The sequence below is a fragment of the Cetorhinus maximus genome, chromosome 15 (assembly GCF_964194155.1).
Source record: "Cetorhinus maximus chromosome 15, sCetMax3.hap1.1, whole genome shotgun sequence".
NCBI lineage: Eukaryota > Metazoa > Chordata > Chondrichthyes > Lamniformes > Cetorhinidae > Cetorhinus > Cetorhinus maximus.
This window is the reverse complement of record NC_135893.1, coordinates 17,949,324-17,976,067: the sequence shown is the minus strand read 5'-3', so window position 1 is coordinate 17,976,067 and position 26,744 is coordinate 17,949,324. Positions and strand designations below refer to the sequence as shown.

General features: G+C 43.6%; 1 protein-coding gene across 1 annotated transcript in view; it reads left to right on the top strand.

Annotated features, from left to right (window-relative positions):
* The window catches only part of LOC144691139 (paired box protein Pax-7-like), a 42,038-nt gene that overhangs the window by 8,204 nt on the left and 7,090 nt on the right, over window positions 1-26,744 (top strand). The gene's annotated exons all lie outside the window — the stretch shown is intronic.

Genomic DNA, 26,744 nt, shown 5'->3' with positions numbered 1-26,744 from the left:
TCGACAGGACATTAATAACAGCCTGTGGGATTAATCCTGTTACAGTGAGGGGTGTGTGTTATATCAGAGTGTTACAGTGAGGGGTGTGTGTTATATCAGAGTGTTACAGTGAGGGGTGTGTGTTATATCAGAGTGTTACAGTGAGGGGTGTGTGTTATATCAGAGTGTTACAGTGAGGGGTGTGTGTTATATCAGAGTGTTACAATGAGGGGTGTGTGTTATATCAGAGAGTTACAGTGAGGGGTGTGTGTTATATCAGAGTGTTACAGTGAGGGGTGCGTGTTATATCAGAATGTTACAGCGAGGGTGAGTGTTATATCAGAGAGTTACAGTGAGGGGTGTGTGTTATAACAGAGTGTTCCAGTGAGGGGCGCGTGTTATATCAGAATGTTACTGCAAGGGTGAGTGTTATACCGGAGAGTTACAATTAAGGGGAGTAGTACTTCTATCTGAGTCATACAGAGGGAGGTGAATGTTATATCAGAGTTATATGTGTTCAATGTGAGTGGTGTTTTTTATATCAGTGTTACAGTGAGGAGTGTGTCTTATATCAGAGTGTTACAGTGAGGGGTGTGTCTTATCTCAGAGTGTTACAGTGAGGAGTAATTGTTATATCGGAGTGTTACAGTGAGGGGTGTGTAATATCAGTATGTTACAATGGTGGGTGTGTGTTATACCACTGTGTTACCATGACTGGTGTGTGTTTTTTCAGGGTGCAAGAGTGAGGGGTGTGTGTTATATCAGAGTGTTACAGTGAGGGGTGTGTGTTATATCAAAGTGTTACAGTGAGGGGTGTGTGTTATATCAGAGTGTTACAGTGAGGGGTGTGTGTTATATCAGAGTGTTACAGTGAGGGATGTGTGTTATATCAGAGTGTTACAGTGAGGGGTGTGTGTTATATCAGAGTGTTACAATGAGGGGTGTGTGTTATATCAAAGTGTTACAGTGAGGGGTGTGTGTTATATCAGAGTGTTACAATGAGGGGTGTGTGTTATATCAAAGTGTTACAGTGAGGGGTGTGTGTTATATCAGAGTGTTACAGTGAGGGGTGTGTGTTATATCAGAGTGTTACAGTGAGGGGTGTGTGTTATATCAGAGTGTTACAGTGAGGGGTGTGTGTTATATCAGAGTGTTACAATGAGGGGTGTGTGTTATATCAGAGAGTTACAGTGAGGGGTGTGTGTTATATCAGAGTGTTACAGTGAGGGGTGCGTGTTATATCAGAATGTTACAGCGAGGGTGAGTGTTATATCAGAGAGTTACAGTGAGGGGTGTGTGTTATAACAGAGTGTTCCAGTGAGGGGCGCGTGTTATATCAGAATGTTACTGCAAGGGTGAGTGTTATACCGGAGAGTTACAATTAAGGGGAGTAGTACTTCTATCTGAGTCATACAGAGGGAGGTGAATGTTATATCAGAGTTATATGTGTTCAATGTGAGTGGTGTTTTTTATATCAGTGTTACAGTGAGGAGTGTGTCTTATATCAGAGTGTTACAGTGAGGGGTGTGTCTTATCTCAGAGTGTTACAGTGAGGAGTAATTGTTATATCGGAGTGTTACAGTGAGGGGTGTGTAATATCAGTATGTTACAATGGTGGGTGTGTGTTATACCACTGTGTTACCATGACTGGTGTGTGTTTTTTCAGGGTGCAAGAGTGAGGGGTGTGTGTTATATCAGAGTGTTACAGTGAGGGGTGTGTGTTATATCAAAGTGTTACAGTGAGGGGTGTGTGTTATATCAGAGTGTTACAGTGAGGGGTGTGTGTTATATCAGAGTGTTACAGTGAGGGATGTGTGTTACATCGGAGTGTTACAGTGAGGGGTGTGTGTTATATCAGAGTGTTACAGTGAGGGGTGTGTGTTATATCAGAGTGTTACAGTGAGGGGTGTGTGTTATATCAGAGTATTACAGTGAGGGGTGTGTGTTATATCAAAGTGTTCGATTGAGCGGTGTGTGTTATATCAGAGTGTTACAATGATGGGTGTGTTTTATTTCAGAGTATTACAGTGAGTGGTGTGTCATATACAAGAGTGTTACAGTGAGGGGTGTGTGTTATGTGGGAGTGTTCCAGTGAGAGGTGTCTGTTATATCAGAGTGTGACAGTGAAGGCTCTGAGCTATATCCGAGTGTTACAGTGAATGGTGTGTCTTATATCAGAGTATTGCAGTGTGGGGTGCGTCTTATATCAGAATGGTACTGTCAGAGGTGAGTGTTATATCAGTCTATTGCAGTGAGGAGTGCGCACTTATATCAAATTGTTACAGTGAGTGGTGTGTTTTATATCATGGTGTTCCAGTGATGAGTGTGTGTTATATCAGAGTTTTACAGTGAGCGGTGTGTCATATCAGGATGTTACAATGAGTGTTGTGTGTTATATCAGGGTGTTACAGTGAGAAGTATATGTTATAACAGAGTATTATAGTGAGGGATGTATGTTTTATCAGGGTGTTACAGTAAAGGAGGTGTGTTATATCAGAGTATTCCAGTGAGTGGCATGTGTTATATCAGAGTGTTACAGTGAGGGATGAGTATTTTATCAGTGTGTTACAGTGAGGGGTGTGGGTTATATCAGAGTGTTACAGTGAGGGATGAGTATTTTATCAGTGTGTTACAGTGAGGGGTGTGTGTTATATCAGAGTGTTACAGTGAGGGGTGTGGGTTATATCAGTGTGGTACAGTGAGGGGTGTGTGTTATATCAGAGTGTTACAGTGAGGGGTGTGTGTTATATCAGAGTGTTACAGTGAGGGGTGTATGTTATATCAGAGTGTTACAGTGAGGGGTGTGTGTTATATCAGAGTGTTACAGTGAGGGGTGTGGGTTATATCAGTGTGTTTGAGTGAGGGGTGTGTGTTATATCAGAGTGTTACAGTGAGGGGTGTGTGTTATATCAGCGTGTTACAGTGAAGGGAGTATCTTATATCAGAGTGTTACAGTGAGGGGTGTGTGTTATATCTGGTGTTACAGTGAGGGGTGTGTGTTATATCAGAGTGTTACAGTGAGGGGTGTGTGTTATATCAGAGTGTTACAGTGAGGGGTGTGTGTTATATCAGAGTGTTACAGTGAAGGGAATATCTTATATCAGAGTGTTACAGTGCGGGGTGTGTGTTATATCTGGGGTTACAGTGAGGGGTGTGTGTTATATCAGAGTGTTACAGTGAAGGGAGTATCTTATATCAGAGTGTTACAGTGAGGGGTGTGTGTTATATCTGGTGTTACAGTGAGGGGTGTGTGTTATATCAGAGTGTTACAGTGAAGGGAGTATCTTATATCAGAGTGTTACAGTGAGGGGTGTGTGTTATATCTGGTGTTACAGTGAGGGGTGTGTGTTATATCAGAGTGTTACAGTGAGGGGTGTGTGTTATATCAGAGTGTTACAGTGAGGGGTGTGTGTTATATCAGAGTGTTACAGTGAGGGGTGTGGGTTATATCAGAGTGTTACAGTGAAGGGAGTATCTTATATCAGAGTGTTACAGTGAGGGGTGTGTGTTATATCTGGTGTTACAGTGAGGGGTGTGTGTTATATCAGAGTGTTACAGTGAGGGGTGTGTGTTATATCAGAGTGTTACAGTGAGGGGTGTGTGTTATATCAGAGTGTTACAGTGAAGGGAGTATCTTATATCAGAGTGTTACAGTGAGGGGTGTGTGTTATATCAGAGTGTTACAGTGAGGGGTGTGTGTTATATCAGTGTGTTACAGTGAGGGGTGTGTGTTATATCAGTGTGTTTGAGTGAGGGGTGTGTGTTATATCAGAGTGTTACAGTGAGGGGTGTGTGTTATATCAGTGTGTTTGAGTGAGGGGTGTGTGTTATATCAGTGTGTTTGAGTGAGGGGTGTGGGTTATATCAGAGTGTTACAGTGATGGGTGTGGGTTATATCAGAGTGTTACAGTGAGGGGTGTGGGTTATATCAGAGTGTTACAGTGATGGGTGTGGGTTATATCAGAGTGTTACAGTGAGGGGTGTGTGTTATATCAGAGTGTTACAGTGAGCGTTGTGTGTTATATCAGAGTGTTACAGTGAGGGGTGTGTGTTATATCAGAGTGTTACAGTGAGGGGTGTGTGTTATATCAGAGTGTTACAGTGCGGGGTGTGGGTTATATCAGAGTGTTACAGTGAGGGGTGTGTGTTATATCAGAGTGTTACAGTGAGGGGTGTGTGTTATATCAGAGTATTGCAGTGTGGGGTGTGTGTTATATCAGAATATTGCAGTGTGGGGTGCATCTTATATCAGAGTGTTACAGTGAGGGGTGTGTGTTATATCAGAGTATTACAGCGAGCGGTGTGTGTTATATCAGGGTGTTTGAGTGAGGGGTGTGTGTTATATCAGAGTATTGCAGTGTGGGGTGCATCTTATATCAGCGTGTTACAGTGAATGGTGAGTGTTATATCAGGCTGCTCTGTGAGCTGCGTGACTTATATTGTTACATTGAGTCATGTCTGTTATATCACGGTTTGCCACTGAGGGGTGTCAGTTATATCAGAGCGTTACAGTGAGGGGTGTGTGCTATATCAGAGCATTACAGTGAGCGGTGTGTGTTATATCAGGGTGTTACAGTGAGGGGTGTGTGTTATATCAGGGTGTTACAGTGAGGGGTTTGTGTTATATCAGAGTGTTACAGTGAGGGGTGTGTGTTATATCAGAGTGTTACAGTGAGGGGTGTGTGTTATATCAGAGTGTTACAGTGAGGGGTGTGTGTTATATCAGAGTAATACAGTGAGGGGTGTGTGTTTTATCAGGGTGTTACAGTGAGGGGTGCATGTTATATCAGAGTGTTACAGTGAGGGGTGTGGGTTATATCAGAGTGTTACAGTGAGGGGTGTGGGTTATATCAGAGTGTTACAGTGAGGGGTGTGGGTTAAATCAGGGTGTTACAGTGAGGGGTGTCATATCGGAGCGTTACAGTGAGGGGTGTGTGTTATATCAGAGTATTACAGCGTGCGGTGCGTGTTATATCAGAGTGTTACAGTGAGGGGTGTGGGTTATATCAGGGTGTTACAGTGAGGGGTGTGAGCTATATCAAAGTGTTACAGTGAGGAGTGTGTGTTGTATCAGGGTTTTACAGTGACGTGTGCGCTATATCAGAGTGTTACAGTGAGCGGAGAGTGTTATATCAGGGTGTCACAGTAAAGGGTGAGTGTTATATCAGGGTGTTACAGTGAAGGGTGTGTGTTATATCAGAATGTTACAGTGAACGGTGAGTGTTATATCAAGAGTATTGCAGTGAGGGGTATCTGTTAGTTCAGAATGTTACAGTGACGAGTGTGAGTTATATCAGAGATTTACAGTGATCGATGTGTGTTATATCGGACTGTAACAGTGAGGGGTGAATGTTATACGAGAGTCTTACAGTGAGGAGCGTGTGTTATATCAGAGTGTTACAGTGATGGGTGTATGTTATTTCAGAGTGTTACAGTGAGCAGTTAGTGTTATAGTAGAGTGTTACGGTGAGGGGATGTGTATTAAATCAGGATGTTATAGTGAGGGATGTGTGTTATATCTGGGTGCTACAGTGAAGAGTGTCTATTATATCAGGTTGTTACAGTGCAGTGTGTTTTTTACATCAGAGTGTTAAACTGAAGGGTGTGTGTTATATCAGAGTGTTACGGTGAGGGGTGTGGGTTATATCAGAGTGTTACAGTGCGGGGTGTGTGTTATATCAGAGTGTTACAGTGAGGTGTATGTGTTATATCAGAGTGTTACAGTGAGGGGTGTGGGTTATATCAGAGTGTTACAGTGAGGTGTGTGTGTTATATCAGAGTGTTACAGTGAGGTGTGTGTGTTATATCAGAGTGTTACAGTGAGGGCTGTGTGTTGTTTCAGAGTGTTACAGTGAGGAATGTGTGTTGTATCAGAGTGTGACTGTGAAGGGTGAGTATTATATCAGGGTGTTAAATTGAGGGGTGTGTGTTATATCAGAGTGTTACAGTGAGGGGTGTGTGTTATATCAGAGTGTTACAGTGCGGGGTGTGTGTTATATCAGAGTGTTACAGTGAGGGGTGTGTGTTATATCAGAGTATTACAGTGCGGGGTGTGGATTATATCACGGTTTGCCACTGAGGGGTGTTTGTTATATCAGAGCGTTACAGTGAGGGGTGTGTGTTATATCAGGGTGTTACAGTGAGGGGTGTGTGCTATATCAGAGCGTTACAGTGAGCGGTGTGTGTTATATCAGGGTGTTACAGTGAGGGGTGTGTGCTATATCAGGGTGTTACAGTGAGGTGTGTGTGTTATATCGGTGTGTTACAGTGAGTGGTGATTGTTATATGTGAGTGATACGGTTATGGGTGTGTGTTATATCAGGGTGTTACATTGAGGGATTTGTGTTAAATCAGCATCTCACAGTGAGGGGTGTGAGTTATTTCAGAGTATTACAGTGAAGAATGAGTATTTTATCAGTGTGGTGCAGTGAGGGGAGTATCTTATATCAGAGTGTTACAGTGAGGGCTGTGTGTTGTTTCAGAGTGTTACAGTGAGGAATGTGTGTTGTATCAGAGTGTGACTGTGAAGGGTGAGTATTATATCAGGGTGTTAAATTGAGGGGTGTGTGTTATATCGGAGTGTTACAGTGAGGGGTGTGTGTTATATCAGAGTGTTACAGTGAGGGGTGTGTGTTATATCAGAGTGTTACAGTGAGGGGTGTGTGTTATATCAGAGTGTTACAGTGAGGGGTGTGTGTTATATCAGAGTGTTACAGTGAGGGGTGTGTGTTATATCAGAGTGTTACAGTGAGGGATGTGTGTTATATCAGAGTGTTACAGTGAGGGGTGTGTGTTATATCAGAGTGTTACAGTGAGGGGTGTGTGTTATATCAGAGTGTTACAGTGAGGGATGTGTGTTATATCAGAGTGTTACAGTGAGGGGTGTGTGTTATATCAGAGTGTTACAGTGAGGGGTGTGTGTTATATCAAAGTGTTCGATTGAGCGGTGTGTGTTATATCAGAGTGTTACAATGATGGGTGTGTTTTATTTCAGAGTATTACAGTGAGTGGTGTGTCATATACAAGAGTGTTACAGTGAGGGGTGTGTGTTATGTGGGAGTGTTCCAGTGAGAGGTGTCTGTTATATCAGAGTGTGACAGTGAAGGCTCTGAGCTATATCCGAGTGTTACAGTGAATGGTGTGTCTTATATCAGAGTATTGCAGTGTGGGGTGCGTCTTATATCAGAATGGTACTGTCAGAGGTGAGTGTTATATCAGTCTATGGCAGTGAGGAGTGCGCACTTATATCAAATTGTTACAGTGAGTGGTGTGTTTTATATCATGGTGTTCCAGTGATGAGTGTGTGTTATATCAGAGTTTTACAGTGAGCGGTGTGTTATATCAGGATGTTACAATGAGTGTTGTGTGTTATATCAGGGTGTTACAGTGAGAAGTATATGTTATAACAGAGTATTATAGTGAGGGATGTATGTTTTATCAGGGTGTTACAGTAAAGGAGGTGTGTTATATCAGAGTATTCCAGTGAGTGGCATGTGTTATATCAGAGTGTTACAGTGAGGGATGAGTATTTTATCAGTGTGTTACAGTGAGGGGTGTGTGTTATATCAGAGTGTTACAGTGAGGGGTGTGTGTTATATCAGAGTGTTACAGTGAGTGGTGTGTGTTATATCAGAGTGTTACAGTGAAGGGAGTATCTTATATCAGAGTGTTACAGTGAGTGGTGTGTGTTATATCAGAGTGTTACAGTGAGGGGTGTGTGTTATATCAGTGTGTTTGAGTGAGGGGTGTGTGTTATATCAGAGTGTTACAGTGAGGGGTGTGTGTTATATCAGTGTGTTTGAGTGAGGGGTGTGTGTTATATCAGAGTGTTACAGTGAGGGGTGTGTGTTATATCAGTGTGTTTGAGTGAGGGGTGTGTGTTATATCAGAGTGTTACAGTGAGGGGTGTGTGTTATATCAGTGTGTTTGAGTGAGGGGTGTGTGTTATATCAGAGTGTTACAGTGAGGGGTGTGTGTTATATCAGAGTGTTACAGTGAGGGGTGTGTGTTATATCAGTGTGTTTGAGTGAGGGGTGTGTGTTATATCAGAGTGTTACAGTGAGGGGTGTGGGTTATATCAGTGTGTTTGAGTGAGGGGTGTGTGTTATATCAGAGTGTTACAGTGAGGGGTGTGTGTTATATCAGTGTGTTTGAGTGAGGGGTGTGTGTTATATCAGTGTGTTTGAGTGAGGGGTGTGGGTTATATCAGAGTGTTACAGTGATGGGTGTGGGTTATATCAGAGTGTTACAGTGATGGGTGTGGGTTATATCAGAGTGTTACAGTGAGCGTTGTGTGTTATATCAGAGTGTTACAGTGAGGGGTGTGTGTTATATCAGAGTGTTACAGTGAGGGGTGTGTGTTATATCAGAGTGTTACAGTGCGGGGTGTGTGTTATATCAGAGTGTTACAGTGAGGGGTGTGTGTTATATCAGAGTGTTACAGTGAGGGGTGTGTGTTATATCAGAGTGTTACAGTGCGGGGTGTGGGTTATATCAGAGTGTTACAGTGAGGGTTGTGTGTTATATCAGAGTGTTACAGTGCGGGGTGTGTGTTATATCAGAGTGTTACAGTGAGGGCTGTGTGTTGTTTCAGAGTGTTACAGTGAGGAATGTGTGTTGTATCAGAGTGTGACTGTGAAGGGTGAGTATTATATCAGGGTGTTAAATTGAGGGGTGTGTGTTATATCAGAGTGTTACAGTGAGGGGTGTGTGTTATATCAGAGTGTTACAGTGAGGAATGTGTGTTGTATCAGAGTGTGACTGTGAAGGGTGAGTATTATATCAGAGTGTTAAATTGAGGGGTGTGTGTTATATCAGAGTGTTACAGTGCGGGGTGTGTGCTATATCAGAGTGTTACAGTGAGGGGTGTGTGTTATATCAGAGTATTACAGTGCGGGGTGTGGATTATATCACGGTTTGCCACTGAGGGGTGTTTGTTATATCAGAGCGTTACAGTGAGGGGTGTGTGTTATATCAGAGCGTTACAGTGAGGGGTGTGTGTTATATCAGGGTGTTACAGTGAGGGGTGTGTGCTATATCAGAGCGTTACAGTGAGCGGTGTGTGTTATATCAGGGTGTTACAGTGAGGGGTGTGTGCTATATCAGGGTGTTACAGTGAGGTGTGTGTGTTATATCAGGGTGTTACAGTGAGGTGTGTGTGTTATATCGGTGTGTTACAGTGAGTGGTGATTGTTATATGTGAGTGATACGGTTATGGGTGTGTGTTATATCAGGGTGTTACATTGAGGGATTTGTGTTAAATCAGCATCTCACAGTGAGGGGTGTGAGTTATTTCAGAGTATTACAGTGAAGAATGAGTATTTTATCAGTGTGGTGCAGTGAGGGGAGTATCTTATATCAGAGTGTTACAGTGAGGGCTGTGTGTTGTTTCAGAGTGTTACAGTGAGGAATGTGTGTTATATCAGAGTGTGACTGTGAAGGGTGAGTATTATATCAGGGTGTTAAATTGAGGGGTGTGTGTTATATCGGAGTGTTACAGTGAGGGGTGTGTGTTATATCAGAGTGTTACAGTGAGGGGTGTGTGTTATATCAGAGTGTTACAGTGAGGGGTGTGTGTTATATCAGAGTGTTACAGTGAGGGGTGTGTGTTATATCAGAGTGTTACAGTGAGGGGTGTGTGTTATATCAGAGTGTTACAGTGAGGGATGTGTGTTATATCAGAGTGTTACAGTGAGGGGTGTGTGTTATATCAGAGTGTTACAGTGAGGGGTGTGTGTTATATCAAAGTGTTCGATTGAGCGGTGTGTGTTATATCAGAGTGTTACAATGATGGGTGTGTTTTATTTCAGAGTATTACAGTGAGTGGTGTGTCATATACAAGAGTGTTACAGTGAGGGGTGTGTGTTATGTGGGAGTGTTCCAGTGAGAGGTGTCTGTTATATCAGAGTGTGACAGTGAAGGCTCTGAGCTATATCCGAGTGTTACAGTGAATGGTGTGTCTTATATCAGAGTATTGCAGTGTGGGGTGCGTCTTATATCAGAATGGTACTGTCAGAGGTGAGTGTTATATCAGTCTATTGCAGTGAGGAGTGCGCACTTATATCAAATTGTTACAGTGAGTGGTGTGTTTTATATCATGGTGTTCCAGTGATGAGTGTGTGTTATATCAGAGTTTTACAGTGAGCGGTGTGTTATATCAGGATGTTACAATGAGTGTTGTGTGTTATATCAGGGTGTTACAGTGAGAAGTATATGTTATAACAGAGTATTATAGTGAGGGATGTATGTTTTATCAGGGTGTTACAGTAAAGGAGGTGTGTTATATCAGAGTATTCCAGTGAGTGGCATGTGTTATATCAGAGTGTTACAGTGAGGGATGAGTATTTTATCAGTGTGTTACAGTGAGGGGTGTGTGTTATATCAGAGTGTTACAGTGAGGGGTGTGTGTTATATCAGAGTGTTACAGTGAGTGGTGTGTGTTATATCAGAGTGTTACAGTGAAGGGAGTATCTTATATCAGAGTGTTACAGTGAGTGGTGTGTGTTATATCAGAGTGTTACAGTGAGGGGTGTGTGTTATATCAGTGTGTTTGAGTGAGGGGTGTGTGTTATATCAGAGTGTTACAGTGAGGGGTGTGTGTTATATCAGTGTGTTTGAGTGAGGGGTGTGTGTTATATCAGAGTGTTACAGTGAGGGGTGTGTGTTATATCAGTGTGTTTGAGTGAGGGGTGTGTGTTATATCAGAGTGTTACAGTGAGGGGTGTGTGTTATATCAGTGTGTTTGAGTGAGGGGTGTGTGTTATATCAGAGTGTTACAGTGAGGGGTGTGTGTTATATCAGTGTGTTTGAGTGAGGGGTGTGTGTTATTTCAGAGTGTTACAGTGAGGGGTGTGTGTTATATCAGAGTGTTACAGTGAGGGGTGTGTGTTATATCAGTGTGTTTGAGTGAGGGGTGTGTGTTATATCAGAGTGTTACAGTGAGGGGTGTGGGTTATATCAGTGTGTTTGAGTGAGGGGTGTGTGTTATATCAGAGTGTTACAGTGAGGGGTGTGTGTTATATCAGTGTGTTTGAGTGAGGGGTGTGTGTTATATCAGTGTGTTTGAGTGAGGGGTGTGGGTTATATCAGAGTGTTACAGTGATGGGTGTGGGTTATATCAGAGTGTTACAGTGATGGGTGTGGGTTATATCAGAGTGTTACAGTGAGCATTGTGTGTTATATCAGAGTGTTACAGTGAGGGGTGTGTGTTATATCAGAGTGTTACAGTGCGGGGTGTGTGTTATATCAGAGTGTTACAGTGAGGGGTGTGTGTTATATCAGAGTGTTACAGTGAGGGGTGTGTGTTATATCAGAGTGTTACAGTGCGGGGTGTGGGTTATATCAGAGTGTTACAGTGAGGGTTGTGTGTTATATCAGAGTGTTACAGTGAGGGGTGTGTGTTATATCAGAGTATTGCAGTGTGGGTTGTGTGTTATATCAGAGTATTGCAGTGTGGGGTGCATCTTATATCAGAGCGTTACAGTGAGGGGTGTGTGTTATATCAGAGTATTACAGCAAGCGGTGTGTGTTATATCAGGGTGTTTGAGTGAGTGGTGTGTGTTATATCAGAGTATTGCAGTGTGGGGTGCATCTTATATCAGCGTGTTACAGTGAATAGTGAGTGTTATATCAGGCTGCTCTGTGAGCTGCGTGACTTATATTGTTACATTGAGTCATGTCTGTTATATCACGGTTTGCCACTGAGGGGTGTCAGTTATATCAGAGCGTTACAGTGAGGGGTGTGTGTTATATCAGGGTGTTACAGTGAGGGGTGTGTGTTATATCAGAGTGTTACAGTGAGGGGTGTCAGTTATATCAGAGCGTTACAGTGAGGGGTGTGTGCTATATCAGAGCGTTACAGTGAGCGGTGTGTGTTATATCAGGGTGTTACAGTGAGGGGTGTGTGTTATATCAGGGTGTTACAGTGAGGGGTGTGTGTTATATCAGAGTGTTACAGTGAGGGGTGTTCATTATATCAGAATGTTACAGTGAGGGGTATGTGTTATATCAGGGTGTTACAGTGAGGGGTGTGTGTTATATCAGAGTGTTACAGTGAGGGGTGTGTGTTATATCAGACTGTTACAGTGAGGGGTGTGTGTTATATCAGAGTGTTACAGTGAGGGGTGTGTGTTATATCAGAGTGTTACAGTGAGGGGTGTGTGTTTTATCAGTGTGTTACAGTGAGGGGTGCGTGTTATATCAGAGTGTTACAGTGAGGGGTGTGGGTTATATCAGAGTGTTACAGTGAGGGATGTGGGTTAAATCAGTGTGTTACAGTGAGGGGTGTTTGTTATATCGGAGCGTTACAGTGAGGGGTGTGTGTTATATCAGAGTATTACAGCGAGCGGTGCGTGTTATATCAGAGTGTTACAGTGAGGGGTGTGGGTTATATCAGGGTGTTACATTGAGGGATTTGTGTTAAATCAGCATCTCACAGTGAGGGGTGTGAGTTATTTCAGAGTATTACAGTGAAGAATGAGTATTTTATCAGTGTGGTGCAGTGAGGGGAGTATCTTATATCAGAGTGTTACAGTGAGGGCTGTGTGTTGTTTCAGAGTGTGACTGTGAAGGGTGAATATTATATCAGGGTGTTAAATTGAGGGGTGTGTGTTATATCAGCGTGTTACAGTGAGGGGTGTCTGTTATATCAGAGTGTTACAGTGAGGGGTGTGTGTTACATCAGGTTGTTACAGTGATGGGTATGTGTTATATCAGGGTGTTACAGTGAGGGCAGTGTGTTATCTCAGGGTGTTACGTTGAAGGATGGGTGATATATCAGAGTGTTACAGTTTGTAGTGTGTGTTATATCAGAGTGTTACAGGGAGGAGTGTTTGTTATATCGGAGTGTTACAATGAGGGGTATGACTTATATCACATTGTTCCAGTGAGGGGTGTCTGTTATATCAGAGTGTTTAAAAAGGAGTGAGTCTTATACCAGAGTGCTACAATGAGGGGTGTGTCTTATATCAGAGTGTTAGAGTGGGGAATGTGTGTTATATCAGAGTGTTACAGTGTGGGGTGTGGGTTATATCAGAGTGTTACAGTGAGGGGTGTGTGTTATATCAGAGTGTTACAGTGAGGGGTGAGTGTTATATCAGAGTGTTACAGTGAGGGGTGTGTGTTATATCAGAGTGTTACAGTGTGGGGTGTGTGTTATATCAGAGTGTTACAGTGAGGGGTGTGTGTTATATCAGAGTGTTAGAGTGGGGAATGTGTGTTATATCAGAGTGTTACAGTGCGGGGTGTGAGTTATATCAGAGTGTTACAATGAGGGGTGTGAGTTATATCAGAGTGTTACAGTGAGGGGTGTGGGTTATATCAGAGTGTTACAGTGAGGGGTGTGTTGTATATCTGAGTTCCCGGGAGGGGTCTGTGTTATATCAGACTGTTACAGTGAGTGATGAGTGTTATGTCGGAGTGTTCCAGTAAGGGGTGAGTGTTATAACAGGGTGTCATATCATTGTGTGAAATTAAGGGTGTGTGTTATATATTGGTATTACAATGAGGGGTGTGTTATATATCAGCATGTTACAGTGAGGTGTGTGACTTATATCAGATTGTTACAGTGAGTGTGGTGTGTTATTTTACAGTGTTCCAGTGAGGGATGTCACTTATATCAGAGTGTTACAGTGAGGGGTGTGTGTTATATCAGAGTGTTACATTGAGGGGTGTGTGTTATATCAGAGTGTTACAGTGAGGGGTGTGTGTTATATCAGAGTGTTACAGTGAGTGGTGAGTGTTATATCAGAGTGTTACACTGTCAGGTGTGTATTTATATCAGAATGTGACAGTGAGGGGTAAGTGTTACATCAGAATGTTACAAAGAGGAGTGTGAGTTATAACGGACTGTTCCAGTAAGGGTGCGGATTGTGTGTTGTATCGGAGTGTTCCGCTGATTGGTGAGTGTTAAAGTGAGGGGTGTGGCTTATGTCAGAGTGTTACAGTGAGTGGTTTCTGTTACATCAGAGTATTACATTGACGGATGTGTGTTATATCAGGGTGTTACAATGAGGGGTGTGGGTTATATCAGTGTTACAGTGAGGGGTGTGTGTTATGTCAGAGTGTTACATTGAAGTGTGTGTGTTATGGCACAGTATTGCAGTATGGGGTGAATCTTATATCAGACTGTTACAGTGAGGTGTATGACTTATATCAGATTTTTACAGTGAGTGAGGTGTGTTATATCACAATGTTCCAGTGAGGGATGCCTGTTGTATCAGAGTGTTACAGTGAGGGGTGTGTGTTTTATCAGAATGTTACAGTGAGGGGTGAGTGTTATGTCAGAGTGTTACAGTGAGGGGTGTGGGTTATATCAGAGTGTTACAGTGAGGGCTGTGTGTTATATCAGAGTGTTACAGTGAGGGGTGTGGGTTATATCAGAGTGTTACAGTGAGGGGTGAGTGTTATGTCAGAGTGTTACAGTGAGGGGTGAGTGTTATATCTGGTGTTACAGTGAGGGGTGTGGGTTATATCAGAGTGTTACAGTGGGGAATGTGTGTTATATCAGAGTGTTAAAGTGAGGGCTGTGTCTTATATCAGAGTGTTACAGTGAGTGGCGTGTGTTATATGAGAATGTAAGAGGGAGGGATGTGTTTTATTTCGGGGGGTTACATTGAGGGGTGTGTGTTATGTCAGAGTATTGCAGTGTGGTGTGAATCTTATATCGGAGTTTACAGTGAGGCATGTGTGTTATATCAGTGTTACAGTAAGGGGCGTGTGTGATATCAGAGCATTACAGTGATGAGTATTATATCTGAGTGTTCCAGTGAGGGGTGTGTGTTATATGAGAATGTTACAGTGAGGGGTGAGTGTTATATCGGAATGTTCCAGTGAGGTGTGTGTGTTATATCAGGTTGTTACCGTGAGGGGTGTTTGTTGTATGAGTGCTACATTGAGGGTTGTATCTTATATCAGAATGTTACACTGAGGGGTGAGTGTGAGGGGTGTGTGTTTTAACAGATTATTACAATGAGGGGTGTGTGTTATATCCGAGTGCTACAGTGAGGGGTGTGTGTTTTATCAGATTATTGTAGTGAGGGATGTGACTTATATCAGACTGATACAGTGAGGGGTGTGTCCTATATTAGAGTGCTACAGTGAGGGTTGTATCTTATGTCAGAATGTTACATTGAGGGGTGAGTGTGATATCAGACTCTACAGTGAGGGCTGTTTCTTATATCAGAATGTCACAGTGAGAGGTGAGAGTTATATCAGAGTGTTTCAGTGAGGGGTGTGTGTTATATCAGAGTGTTACAGTGAGGGGTGTGTGTTATATCAGAGTGTTACAGTGAGGGGTGTGTGTTATATCAGAGTGTTACAGTGAGGGGTGTGTGTTATATCAGAGTGTTACAGTGAGGGGTGTGTGTTATATTAGAGAGTTACAGTGAGGGGTGTGTGTTATATCAATGTGTTACAGTGAGGGTTGTGTGTTATGTCAGAATGTTAGAGTGAGGGGTGTGTGTTATATCAGAGTGTTACAGTGAGGGCTGTGTGTTATATCGGATCATTGCAGTGAGGGGTGCATCTTATACCAGAGTGATACAGTGAAGGATGTGTCGTATATTAGATTGCTACATTAAGGGTTGTATCTTATATCCAAATGTTACATTGAAGGATGAGTGTTATATCAGGGTGTTCCAGAGAGTGGTGTGCATTTTATCAGAGTGTTACTGTGAGGTGTGTGCATTATATGAGAGTGTTACAGTTACGGGTGTGTTTCATAACAGAGTGTTCCAGTAAAGGGTGAGTGTTATATTAGGGTGTTACAGTGAGGAGTGTGTGTTGTGTCAGGCTGTTACAGTGAGGTGGTAGTGTTATATCAGATTGTTACAGTGAGGTGTGTGTGTAATATCATTGTGTGAAAGTGAGGAGTGTGTGTTATATCAGAGTGTTACAGTAAGGAGAGTGTTTTATATCTGAGTTTTACAGTGAGGGGTGTGTGTTATATCAGACTGTTAACGAGAGGGGTGTGCTTTATATCAGAGTGTTACAGTGAGGGATGTGTGTTATATCAGATTGTTACAGAGAGGGGTGTGCTTTATATCAGAGTGTTAAGGTGAGGGGTGTGTGTTCTATCAGAATGTTCCAGTGAGGGGTGATTGTGATATAAGAGTGTTACAGTGAGCGGTTTGTTTTATATCAGAATGTTACACTGAGTGGTGTGTGTTATATCAGAGTCTTACAATGAGGGGAGTGAGTTATGTAAGGTTGTTACAGTGAGATGTTAGTGTTAAATCAGAGTGTTACAGTGAGGGGTGTGTGTTATATCCGAGTGTTACAGTGAAGTGTGTGTCTTATATCAGAGTGTTACACTGAGGGATGTGTGTTATACCAGGGTGTTACAGTGAGGGGTGTGTGTTATGGCAGGTTGTTACAGTGAGGGGTGTGTGTTATGTCAGGTTGTTACAGTGAGATGTTAGTGTTATATCAGAGTGTTAAAGTGAGGAGTGTGTGTTATATCAGAGTGTGACAGTGAGGGGTGTGTGTTAGATCAAAATGTTACAGTGAGGGGTGTCTCTTATATTGAAGTGTTACAGTGAGGGGTGTGTGTTATATCAGAGTGTTACAGTGTGGGGTGTGTGTTATATCAGAGTGTTACAGTGAGGGGTGTGTGTTATATCAGAGTGTTACAGTGAGGGGTGTGTGTTATATCAGAATGTTACAGTGAGGGGTGTGTGTTATATAAGAGTGTTACAGTGAGGGGTGTGTGTTATATCAGAGTGTTACAGTGAGGGGTGTGTGTTATATCAGAGTGTTGCAGTGAGGTGTGTGTGTTATATTCGAGTATTAATATTGATGTATTATAATATTCGAGTGAGGACACTTGGAAAGCAGGTTTGTATTCAGTGTGTCTGTATTTGAGGGAGAGAGTTGCTGGTCTGTTTTCAGTGTGTCTGTATTTGAGGGAGAGAGTTGCTGTTCTGTTTTCAGTGTGTCTGTATTTGAGGGGGAGAGTTGCTGTTCTGTTTTCAGTGTGTCTGTATTTGAGGGAGAGAGTTGCTGCTCTGTTTTCAGTGTGTCTGTATTTGAGGGAGAGAGTTGCTGGTTTGTTTCAGTGTGTCTGTATTTGAGGGAGAGAGTTGCTGGTTTGTTTCAGTGTGTCTGTATTTGAGAGAGAGAGTTGCTGGTCTGTTTTCAGTGTGTCTGTAATTGAGGGAGAGAGCTGCTGGTCTGTTTTCAGTGTGTCTGTAATTGAGGGAGAGAGTTGCTGGTCTGTTTTCAGTGTGTCTGTATTTGAGGGAGAGAGTTGCTGGTCTCTTTTCAGTGTGTCTGTATTTGAGGGGGAGAGTTGCTGGTTTGTTTTCAGTGTGTCTGTATTTGACGGGGAGAGTTGCTGGTCTGTTTTCAGTGTGTCTGTATTTGAGGGAGAGAGTTGCTGTTCTGTTATCAGTGTGTCTGTATTTGAGGGAGACAGTTGCTGGTTTGTTTTCAGTGTGTCTGTATTTGAGGGAGAGAGTTGCTGTTCTGTTTTCAGTGTGTCTGTATTTGAGGGAGAGAGTTGCTGGTCTGTTTTCAGTGTGTCTGTATTTGAGGGAGAGAGTTGCTGGTTTGTTTTCAGTGTGTCTGTATTTGAGGGAGAGAGTTGCTGGTTTGTTTTCAGTGTGTCTGTATTTGAGGGAGAGAGTTGCTGGTCTGTTTTCAGTGTGTCTGTATTTGAGGGGGAGAGTTGCTGTTCTGTTTTCAGTGTGTCTGTATTTGAGGGAGAGAGTTGCTGGTTTGTTTTCAGTGTGTCTGTATTTGAGGGAGAGAGTTGCTGTTCTGTTTTCAGTGTGTCTGTATTTGAGGGAGAGAGTTGCTGGTTTGTTTTCAGTGTGTCTGTATTTGAGGGAGAGACTTGCTGTTCTGTTTTCAGTGTGTCTGTATTTGAGGGAGAGAGTTGCTGGTCTGTTTTCAGTGTGTCTGTATTTGAGGGAGAGAGTTGCTGGTTTGTTTTCAGTGTGTCTGTATTTGAGGGAGAGAGTTGCTGGTCTGTTTTCAGTGTGTCTGTATTTGAGGGAGAGAGTTGCTGGTCTGTTTTCAGTGAGTCTGTATTTGAGGGAGAGAGTTGCTGGTCTGTTTTCAGTGTGTCTGTAATTCAGGGAGAGAGTTGCTGGTCTCTTTTCAGTGTGTCAGTATTTGAGGGAGAGAGTTGCTGGTCTGTTTTCAGTGTGTCTGTATTTGAGGGAGCGAGTTGCTGGTCTGTTTTCAGTGTGTCTGTATTTGAGGGAGAGAGTTGCTGGTCTGTTTTCAGTGTGTCTGTATTTGAGGGAGAGAGTTGCTGGTCTGTTTTCAGTGTGTCTGTATTTGAGGGAGCGAGTTGCTGGTCTGTTTTCAGTGTGTCTGTATTTGAGGGAGAGAGTTGCTGGTCTGTTTTCAGTGTGTCTGTATTTGAGGGAGAGAGTTGCTGGTCTGTTTTCAGTGTGTCTGTATTTGAGGGAGAGAGTTGCTGGTCTGTTTTTAGTGTGTCTGTATTTGAGGGAGAGAGTTGCTGGTCTCTTTTCAGTGTGTCTGTATTTGAGGGGGAGAGTTGCTGGTTTGTTTTCAGTGTGTCTGTATTTGAGGGAGAGAGTTGCTGGTCTGTTTTCAGTGTGTCTGTATTTGAGGGGGAGAGTTGCTGGTCTGTTTTCAGTGTGTCTGTATTTGAGGGACAGAGTTGCTGGTCTGTTATTAGTGTGTCTGTATTTGAGGGAGAGAGTTGCTGGTCTGTTTTCAGTGTGTCTGTATTTGAGGGGGAGAGTTGCTGGTTTGCTTTCAGTGTGTCTGTATTTGAGGGAGAAAGTTGCTGGTTTGTTTTCAGTGTGTCTGTATTTCAGGGAGAGAGTTGCTGGTCTGTTTTCATTGTGTCTGTATTTGAGGGAGTGAGTTGCTGGTCTGTTTTCAGTGTGTCTGTATTTGAGGGAGACAGTTGCTGGTTTGTTTTCAGTGTGTCTGTATTTGAGGGAGAGAGTTGCTGTTCTGTTTTCAGTGTGTCTGTATTTGAGGGAGAGAGTTGCTGGTCTGTTTTCAGTGTGTCTGTATTTGAGGGAGAGAGTTGCTGGTCTGTTTTCAGTGTGTCTGTATTTGAGGGAGAGAGTTGCTGGTTTGTTTCAGTGTGTCTGTATTTGAGGGAGAGAGTTGCTGGTTTGTTTTCAGTGTGTCTGTATTTGAGGGAGAGAGTTGCTGTTCTGTTTTCAGTGTGTCTGTATTTGAGGGAGAGAGTTGCTGGTTTGTTTTCAGTGTGTCTGTATTTGAGGGACAGAGTTGCTGTTCTGTTTTCAGTGTGTCTGTATTTGAGGGAGAGAGTTGCTGGTCTGTTTTCAGTGTGTCTGTATTTGAGGGAAAGAGTTGCTGGTCTGTTTTCAGTGAGTCTGTATTTGAGGGAGAGAGTTGCTGGTCTGTTTTCAGTGAGTCTGTATTTGAGGGAGAGAGTTGCTGGTCTGTTTTCAGTGTGTCTGTAATTCAGGGAGAGAGTTGCTGGTCTCTTTTCAGTGTGTCAGTATTTGAGGGAGAGAGTTGCTGGTCTGTTTTCAGTGTGTCTGTATTTGAGGGAGAGAGTTGCTGGTCTCTTTTCAGTGTGTCTGTATTTGAGGGGGAGAGTTGCTGGTTTGTTTTCAGTGTGTCTGTATTTGAGGGAGAGAGTTACTGGTTTGTTTTCAGTGTGTCTGTATTTGAGGGAGAGAGTTGCTGGTCTGTTTTCAGTGTGTCTGTATTTGAGGGAGCGAGTTGCTGGTCTGTTTTCAGTGTGTCTGTATTTGAGGCAGAGAGTTGCTGGTCTGTTTTCAGTGTGTCTGTATTTGAGGGAGAGAGTTGCTGGTCTGTTTTCAGTGTGTCTGTATTTGAGGGAGAGAGTTGCTGGTCTGTTTTCAGTGTGTCTGTATTTGAGGGAGAGAGTTGCTGGTCTCTTTTCAGTGTGTCTGTATTTGAGGGGGAGAGTTGCTGGTTTGTTTTCAGTGTGTCTGTATTTGAGGGAGAGAGTTGCTGGTCTGTTTTTAGTGTGTCTGTATTTGAGGGAGAGAGTTGCTGGTCTGTTTTCAGTGTGTCTGTATTTGAGGGGGAGAGTTGCTGGTTTGTTTTCAGTGTGTCTGTAATTCAGGGAGAGAGTTGCTGGTCTCTTTTCAGTGTGTCAGTATTTGAGGGAGAGAGTTGCTGGTCTGTTTTCAGTGTGTCTGTATTTGAGGGAGCGAGTTGCTGGTCTGTTTTCAGTGTGTCTGTATTTGAGGGAGAGAGTTGCTGGTCTGTTTTCAGTGTGTCTGTATTTGAGGGAGAGAGTTGCTGGTCTGTTTTCAGTGTGTCTGTATTTGAGGGAGAGAGTTGCTGGTCTGTTTTTAGTGTGTCTGTATTTGAGGGAGAGAGTTGCTGGTCTCTTTTCAGTGTGTCTGTATTTGAGGGGGAGAGTTGCTGGTTTGTTTTCAGTGTGTCTGTATTTGAGGGAGAGAGTTGCTGGTCTGTTTTCAGTGTGTCTGTATTTGAGGGGGAGAGTTGCTGGTCTGTTTTCAGTGTGTCTGTATTTGAGGGAGTGAGTTGCTGGTCTGTTTTCAGTGTGTCTGTATTTGAGGGAGACAGTTGCTGGTTTGTTTTCAGTGTGTCTGTATTTGAGGGAGAGAGTTGCTGTTCTGTTTTCAGTGTGTCTGTATTTGAGGGAGAGAGTTGCTGGTCTGTTTTCAGTGTGTCTGTATTTGAGGGAGAGAGTTGCTGGTCTGTTTTCAGTGTGTCTGTATTTGAGGGAGAGAGTTGCTGGTTTGTTTAAGTGTGTCTGTATTTGAGGGAGAGAGTTGCTGGTTTGTTTTCAGTGTGTCTGTATTTGAGGGAGAGAGTTGCTGTTCTGTTTTCAGTGTGTCTGTATTTGAGGGAGAGAGTTGCTGTTCTGTTTTCAGTGTGTCTGTATTTGAGGGAGAGAGTTGCTGGTCTGTTTTCAGTGTGTCTGTATTTGAGGGAGAGAGTTGCTGTTCTGTTTTCAGTGTGTCTGTATTTGAGGGAGAGAGTTGCTGGTCTGTTTTCAGTGTGTCTGTATTTGAGGGAGAGAGTTGCTGTTCTGTTTTCAGTGTGTCTGTATTTGAGGGAGAGAGTTGCTGGTCTGTTTTCAGTGTGTCTGTATTTGAGGGAGAGAGTTGCTGTTCTGTTTTCAGTGTGTCTGTATTTGAGGGAGAGAGTTGCTGGTCTGTTTTCAGTGTGTCTGTATTTGAGGGAGAGAGTTGCTGGTCTGTTTTCAGTGTGTCTGTATTTGAGGGAGAGAGTTGCTGGTCTGTTTTCAGTGAGTCTGTATTTGAGGGAGAGAGTTGCTGGTCTGTTTTCAGTGTGTCTGTAATTCAGGGAGAGAGTTGCTGGTCTCTTTTCAGTGTGTCAGTATTTGAGGGAGAGAGTTGCTGGTCTGTTTTCAGTGTGTCTGTATTTGAGGGAGCGAGTTGCTGGTCTGTTTTCAGTGTGTCTGTATTTGAGGGAGAGAGTTGCTGGTCTGTTTTCAGTGTGTCTGTATTTGAGGGAGAGAGTTGCTGGTCTGTTTTCAGTGTGTCTGTATTTGAGGGAGAGAGTTGCTGGTCTGTTTTTAGTGTGTCTGTATTTGAGGGAGAGAGTCGCTGGTCTCTTTTCAGTGTGTCTGTATTTGAGGGGGAGAGTTGCTGGTTTGTTTTCAGTGTGTCTGTATTTGAGGGAGAGAGTTGCTGGTCTGTTTTCAGTGTGTCTGTATTTGAGGGGGAGAGTTGCTGGTCTGTTTTCAGTGTGTCTGTATTTGAGGGAGAGAGTTGCTGGTCTGTTTTTAGTGTGTCTGTATTTGAGGGAGAGAGTTGCTGGTCTGTTTTCAGTGTGTCTGTATTTGAGGGGGAGAGTTGCTGGTTTGTTTTCAGTGTGTCTGTATTTGAGGGAGAGAGTTGCTGGTTTGTTTTCAGTGTGTCTGTATTTGAGGGAGAGAGTTGCTGGTCTGTTTTCAGCGTGTCTGTATTTGAGGGAGAGAGTTGCTGGTCTGTTTTTAGTGTGTCTGTATTTGAGGGAGAGAGTTGCTGGTCTGTTTTCAATGTGTCTGTATTTGAGGGAGAGAGTTGCTGGTCTCTTTTCAGTGTGTCAGTATTTGAGGGAGAGAGTTGCTGGTCTGTTTTCAGTGTGTCTGTAATTGAGGGAGAGAGTTGCTGGTCTGTTTTCAGTGTGTCTGTATTTGAGGGAGAGAGTTGCTGGTCTGTTTTCAGTGTGTCTGTATTTGAGGGAGAGAGTTGCTGGTCTGTTTTCAGTGTGTCTGTATTTGAGGGGGAGAGTTGCTGGTCTGTTTTCAGTGTGTCTGTATTTGAGGGAGAGAGTTGCGGGTTCGTTTTCAGTGTGTCTGTATTTGAGGGGGAGAGTTGCTTGTTTGTTTTCAGTGTGTCTGTATTTGTGGGAGAGAGTTGCTGTTCTGTTTTCAGTGTGTCTGTATTTGAGGGAGAGAGTTGCTGGTCTGTTTTCAGTGTGTCTGTATTTGAGGGGGAGAGTTGCTGGTCTGTTTTCAGTGTGTCCGTATTTGAGGGAGAGAGTTGCTGGTCTGTTTTCAGTGTGTCTGTATTTGAGGGAGAGAGTTGCTGGTCTGTTTTCATTGTGTCTGTATTTGAGGGAGAGAGTTGCGGGTTCATTTTCAGTGTGTCTTTATTTGAGGGAGAGAGTTGCTGGTCTGTCTTTAGTGTGTCTGTATTTGAGGGAGAGAGTTGCTGGTCTGTTTTCAGTGTGTCTGTATTTGAGGGAGAGAGTTGCTGGTCTGTTTTCAGTGTGTCTGTATTTGAGGGAGAGAGTTGCTGGTTTGTTTCAGTGTGTCTGTATTTGAGGGAGAGAGTTGCTGGTCTGTTTTCAGTGTGTCTGTATTTGAGGGAGAGAGTTGCTGGTCTGTTTTCAGCGTGTCTGTATTTGAGGGAGAGAGTTGCTGGTCTCTTTTCAGTGTGTCTGTATTTGAGGGGGAGAGTTGCTGGTCTGTTTTCAGTGTGTCTGTATTTGAGGGAGAGAGTTGCTGGTCTGTTTTCAGTGTGTCTGTATTTGAGGGAGACAGTTGCCGGTTTGTTTTCAGTGTGTCTGTATTTGAGGGAGAGAGTTGCCGGTCTGTTTTCAGTGTGTCTGTATTTGAGGGGGAGAGTTGCCGGTTTGTTTTCAGTGTGTCTGTGTTTGAGGGAGAGAGTTGCCGGTGTGTTTTCAGTGTGTCTGTATTTGAGGGAGAGAGTTGCTGGTCTGTTTTCAGTGTGTCTGTATTTGTGAGAGAGTTGCTGGTTTGTTTTCAGTGTGTCTGTATTTGAGGGAGAGAGTTGCTGTTCTGTTTTCAGTGTGTCTGTATTTGAGGGAGAGAGTTGCTGGTTTGTTTTCAGTGTGTCTGTATTTGAGGGAGAGAGTTGCTGGTCTGTTTTCAGTGTGTCTGTATTTGAGGGAGAGAGTTGCTGGTTTGTTTTCAGTGTGTCTGTATTTGAGGGAGAGAGTTGCTGGTCTGTTTTCACTGTGTCTGTATTTGAGGGAGAGAGTTGCTGGTTTGTTTTCAGTGTGTCTGTATTTGAGGGAGAGAGTTGCTGGTTTGTTTTCAGTGTGTCTGTATTTGAGGGAGAGAGTTGCTGGTCTGTTTTCAGTGTGTCTGTATTTGAGGGAGAGAGTTGCTGGTTTGTTTTCAGTGTGTCTGTATTTGAGGGAGAGAGTTGCTGGTTTGTTTTCAGTGTGTCTGTATTTGAGGGAGAGAGTTGCTGGTTTGTTTTCAGTGTGTCTGCATTTGAGGGAGAGAGTTGCTGGTTTGTTTCAGTGTGTCTGTATTTGAGGGAGAGATTTGCTGGTCTGTTTTCAGTGTGTCTGAATTTGAGGGGGAGAGTTGCTGGTTTGTTTTCAGTGTGTCTGTATTTGAGGGGGAGAGTTGCTGTTCTGTTTTCAGTGTGTCTGTATTTCAGGGGGAGAGTTGCTGGTCTGTTTTCAGTGTGTCCGTATTTGAGGGAGAGAGTTGCTGGTCTGTTTTCAGTGTGTCTGTATTTGAGGGAGAGAGTTGCTGGTCTGTTTTCATTGTGTCTGTATTTGAGGGAGAGAGTTGCGGGTTCATTTTCAGTGTGTCTTTATTTGAGGGAGAGAGTTGCTGGTCTGTCTTTAGTGTGTCTGTATTTGAGGGAGAGAGTTGCTGGTCTGTTTTCAGTGTGTCTGTATTTGAGGGAGAGAGTTGCTGGTCTGTTTTCAGTGTGTCTGTATTTGAGGGAGAGAGTTGCTGGTTTGTTTCAGTGTGTCTGTATTTGAGGGAGAGAGTTGCTGGTCTGTTTTCAGTGTGTCTGTATTTGAGGGAGAGAGTTGCTGGTCTGTTTTCAGCGTGTCTGTATTTGAGGGAGAGAGTTGCTGGTCTCTTTTCAGTGTGTCTGTATTTGAGGGGGAGAGTTGCTGGTCTGTTTTCAGTGTGTCTGTATTTGAGGGAGAGAGTTGCTGGTCTGTTTTCAGTGTGTCTGTATTTGAGGGAGACAGTTGCCGGTTTGTTTTCAGTGTGTCTGTATTTGAGGGAGAGAGTTGCCGGTCTGTTTTCAGTGTGTCTGTATTTGAGGGGGAGAGTTGCCGGTTTGTTTTCAGTGTGTCTGTGTTTGAGGGAGAGAGTTGCCGGTGTGTTTTCAGTGTGTCTGTATTTGAGGGAGAGAGTTGCTGGTCTGTTTTCAGTGTGTCTGTATTTGTGAGAGAGTTGCTGGTTTGTTTTCAGTGTGTCTGTATTTGAGGGAGAGACTTGCTGCTCTGTTTTCAGTGTGTCTGTATTTGAGGGAGAGAGTTGCTGGTCTGTTTTCAGTGTGTCTGTATTTGAGGGAGAGAGTTGCTGGTCTGTTTTCAGTGTGTCTGTATTTGAGGGAGAGTTGCTGGTCTGTTTTCAGTGTGTCTGTATTTGAGGGAGAGAGTTGCTGGTTTGTTTTCAGTGTGTCTGTATTTGAGGGAGAGAGTTGCTGGTTTGTTTCAGTGTGTCTGTATTTGAGGGAGAGAGTTGCTGGTCTGTTTTCAGTGTGTCTGTATTTGAGGGAGAGAGTTGCTGTTCTGTTTTCAGTGTGTCTGTATTTGAGGGAGAGAGTTGCTGGTTTGTTTCAGTGTGTCTGTATTTGAGGCAGAGAGTTGCTGGTCTGTTTTCAGTGTGTCTGTATTTGAGGGAGAGAGTTGCTGGTCTGTTTTCAGTGTGCCTGTATTTGAGGGAGAGTTGCTGGTCTGTTTTCAGTGTGTCTGTATTTGAGGGAGAGAGTTGCTGTTCTGTTTTCAGTGTGTCTGTATTTGAGGGAGAGAGTTGCTGGTTTGTTTTCAGTGTGTCTGTATTTGAGGGAGAGAGTTGCTGGTTTGTTTTCAGTGTGTCTGTATTTGAGGGAGAGAGTTGCTGGTCTGTTTTCAGTGTGTCTGTATTTGAGGGAGAGAGTTGCTGTTCTGTTTTCAGTGTGTCTGTATTTGAGGGAGAGAGTTGCTGGTTTGTTTCAGTGTGTCTGTATTTGAGGCAGAGAGTTGCTGGTCTGTTTTCAGTGTGTCTGTATTTGAGGGAGAGAGTTGCTGGTCTGTTTTCAGTGTGCCTGTATTTGAGGGAGAGTTGCTGGTCTGTTTTCAGTGTGTCTGTATTTGAGGGAGAGAGTTGCTGTTCTGTTTTCACTGTGTCTGTATTTGAGGGAGAGAGTTGCTGGTTTGTTTTCAGTGTGTCTGTATTTGAGGGAGAGAGTTGCTGGTTTGTTTTCAGTGTGTCTGTATTTGAGGGAGAGAGTTGCTGGTCTGTTTTCAGTGTGTCAGTATTTGAGGGAGAGAGTTGCTGGTCTGTTTTCAGTGTGTCTGTATTTGAGGGAGAGAGTTGCTGGTTTGTTTTCACTGCGTCTGTATTTGAGGGAGAGAGTTGCTGGTTTGTTTTCAGTGTGTCTGCATTTGAGGGAGAGAGTTGCTGGTTTGTTTCAGTGTGTCTGTATTTGAGGGAGAGAGTTGCTGGTCTGTTTTCAGTGTGTCTGAATTTGAGGGGGAGAGTTGCTGGTTTGTTTTCAGTGTGTCTGTATTTGAGGGGGAGAGTTGCTGTTCTGTTTTCAGTGTGTCTGTATTTGAGGGAGAGAGTTGCTGGTTTGTTTTCAGTTTGTCTGTATTTGAGGGAGAGTTGCTGGTGCAGAGCTGTGTCCAGTTGAATGCTGATGTTTCAGTAAAGCTCCAAGAGTGTGTGTTTGTTCTAAAGTTCCCAGAGCAGACATGTTCCCCGGGAATGTGATCATTCCAATGACCAAGGTGAAACGGTGGCCCAGACATGGTTGGCATTGAGCAATGGGTGTTTTCTGCTCGGATGTTAACCTCATCACGTCTTGCTGCTGGTACTGAATGGGTTCAGAGGTTCTTCCTCCCCCCCTCTCCCTCCCTAGCCTTGCTGTCCTGCCCTTCCACTGTCCTTTCTGACCCCAGCCCGCATTTTCCACGCTCTCTCTGCAGCCGCTCCTTAATGTCTTTAGCTTCTGCCGTTAAATTGAAAGCTTCTGCAGAAGCTGGGCCGAATCAATAGCAGCTTTCCCTTTCACCAAGTGCGTGTAGCAACCTCTGACCTCCCTACACTTGCCTCTGGATGTGGACGGACATGTGTAGTTGATATAAATCTCGAATAAGTACTGCTATCGTATATTGCCAATAACGAGTGGCCCGGAGCAAGGTGTCAGTCACACCCTGTGTGCGCGGCCTGAATACATCCCAGCTCATTTCCTGGCTTGGTTCAGACGCAGCAACAGAATCACACAGCCTGGAGGCTGCCATTCTGCCCATTGCAGCTGAGCTGGCTCTGTGAAAAAGCTGTCCAATCATTGTCACTCCTCTCCCTTTTCACTGTGGCCCTGAAACCTCTCCCCTTCCAGTGTTTGTCCAAAGTGTATTATTGAATC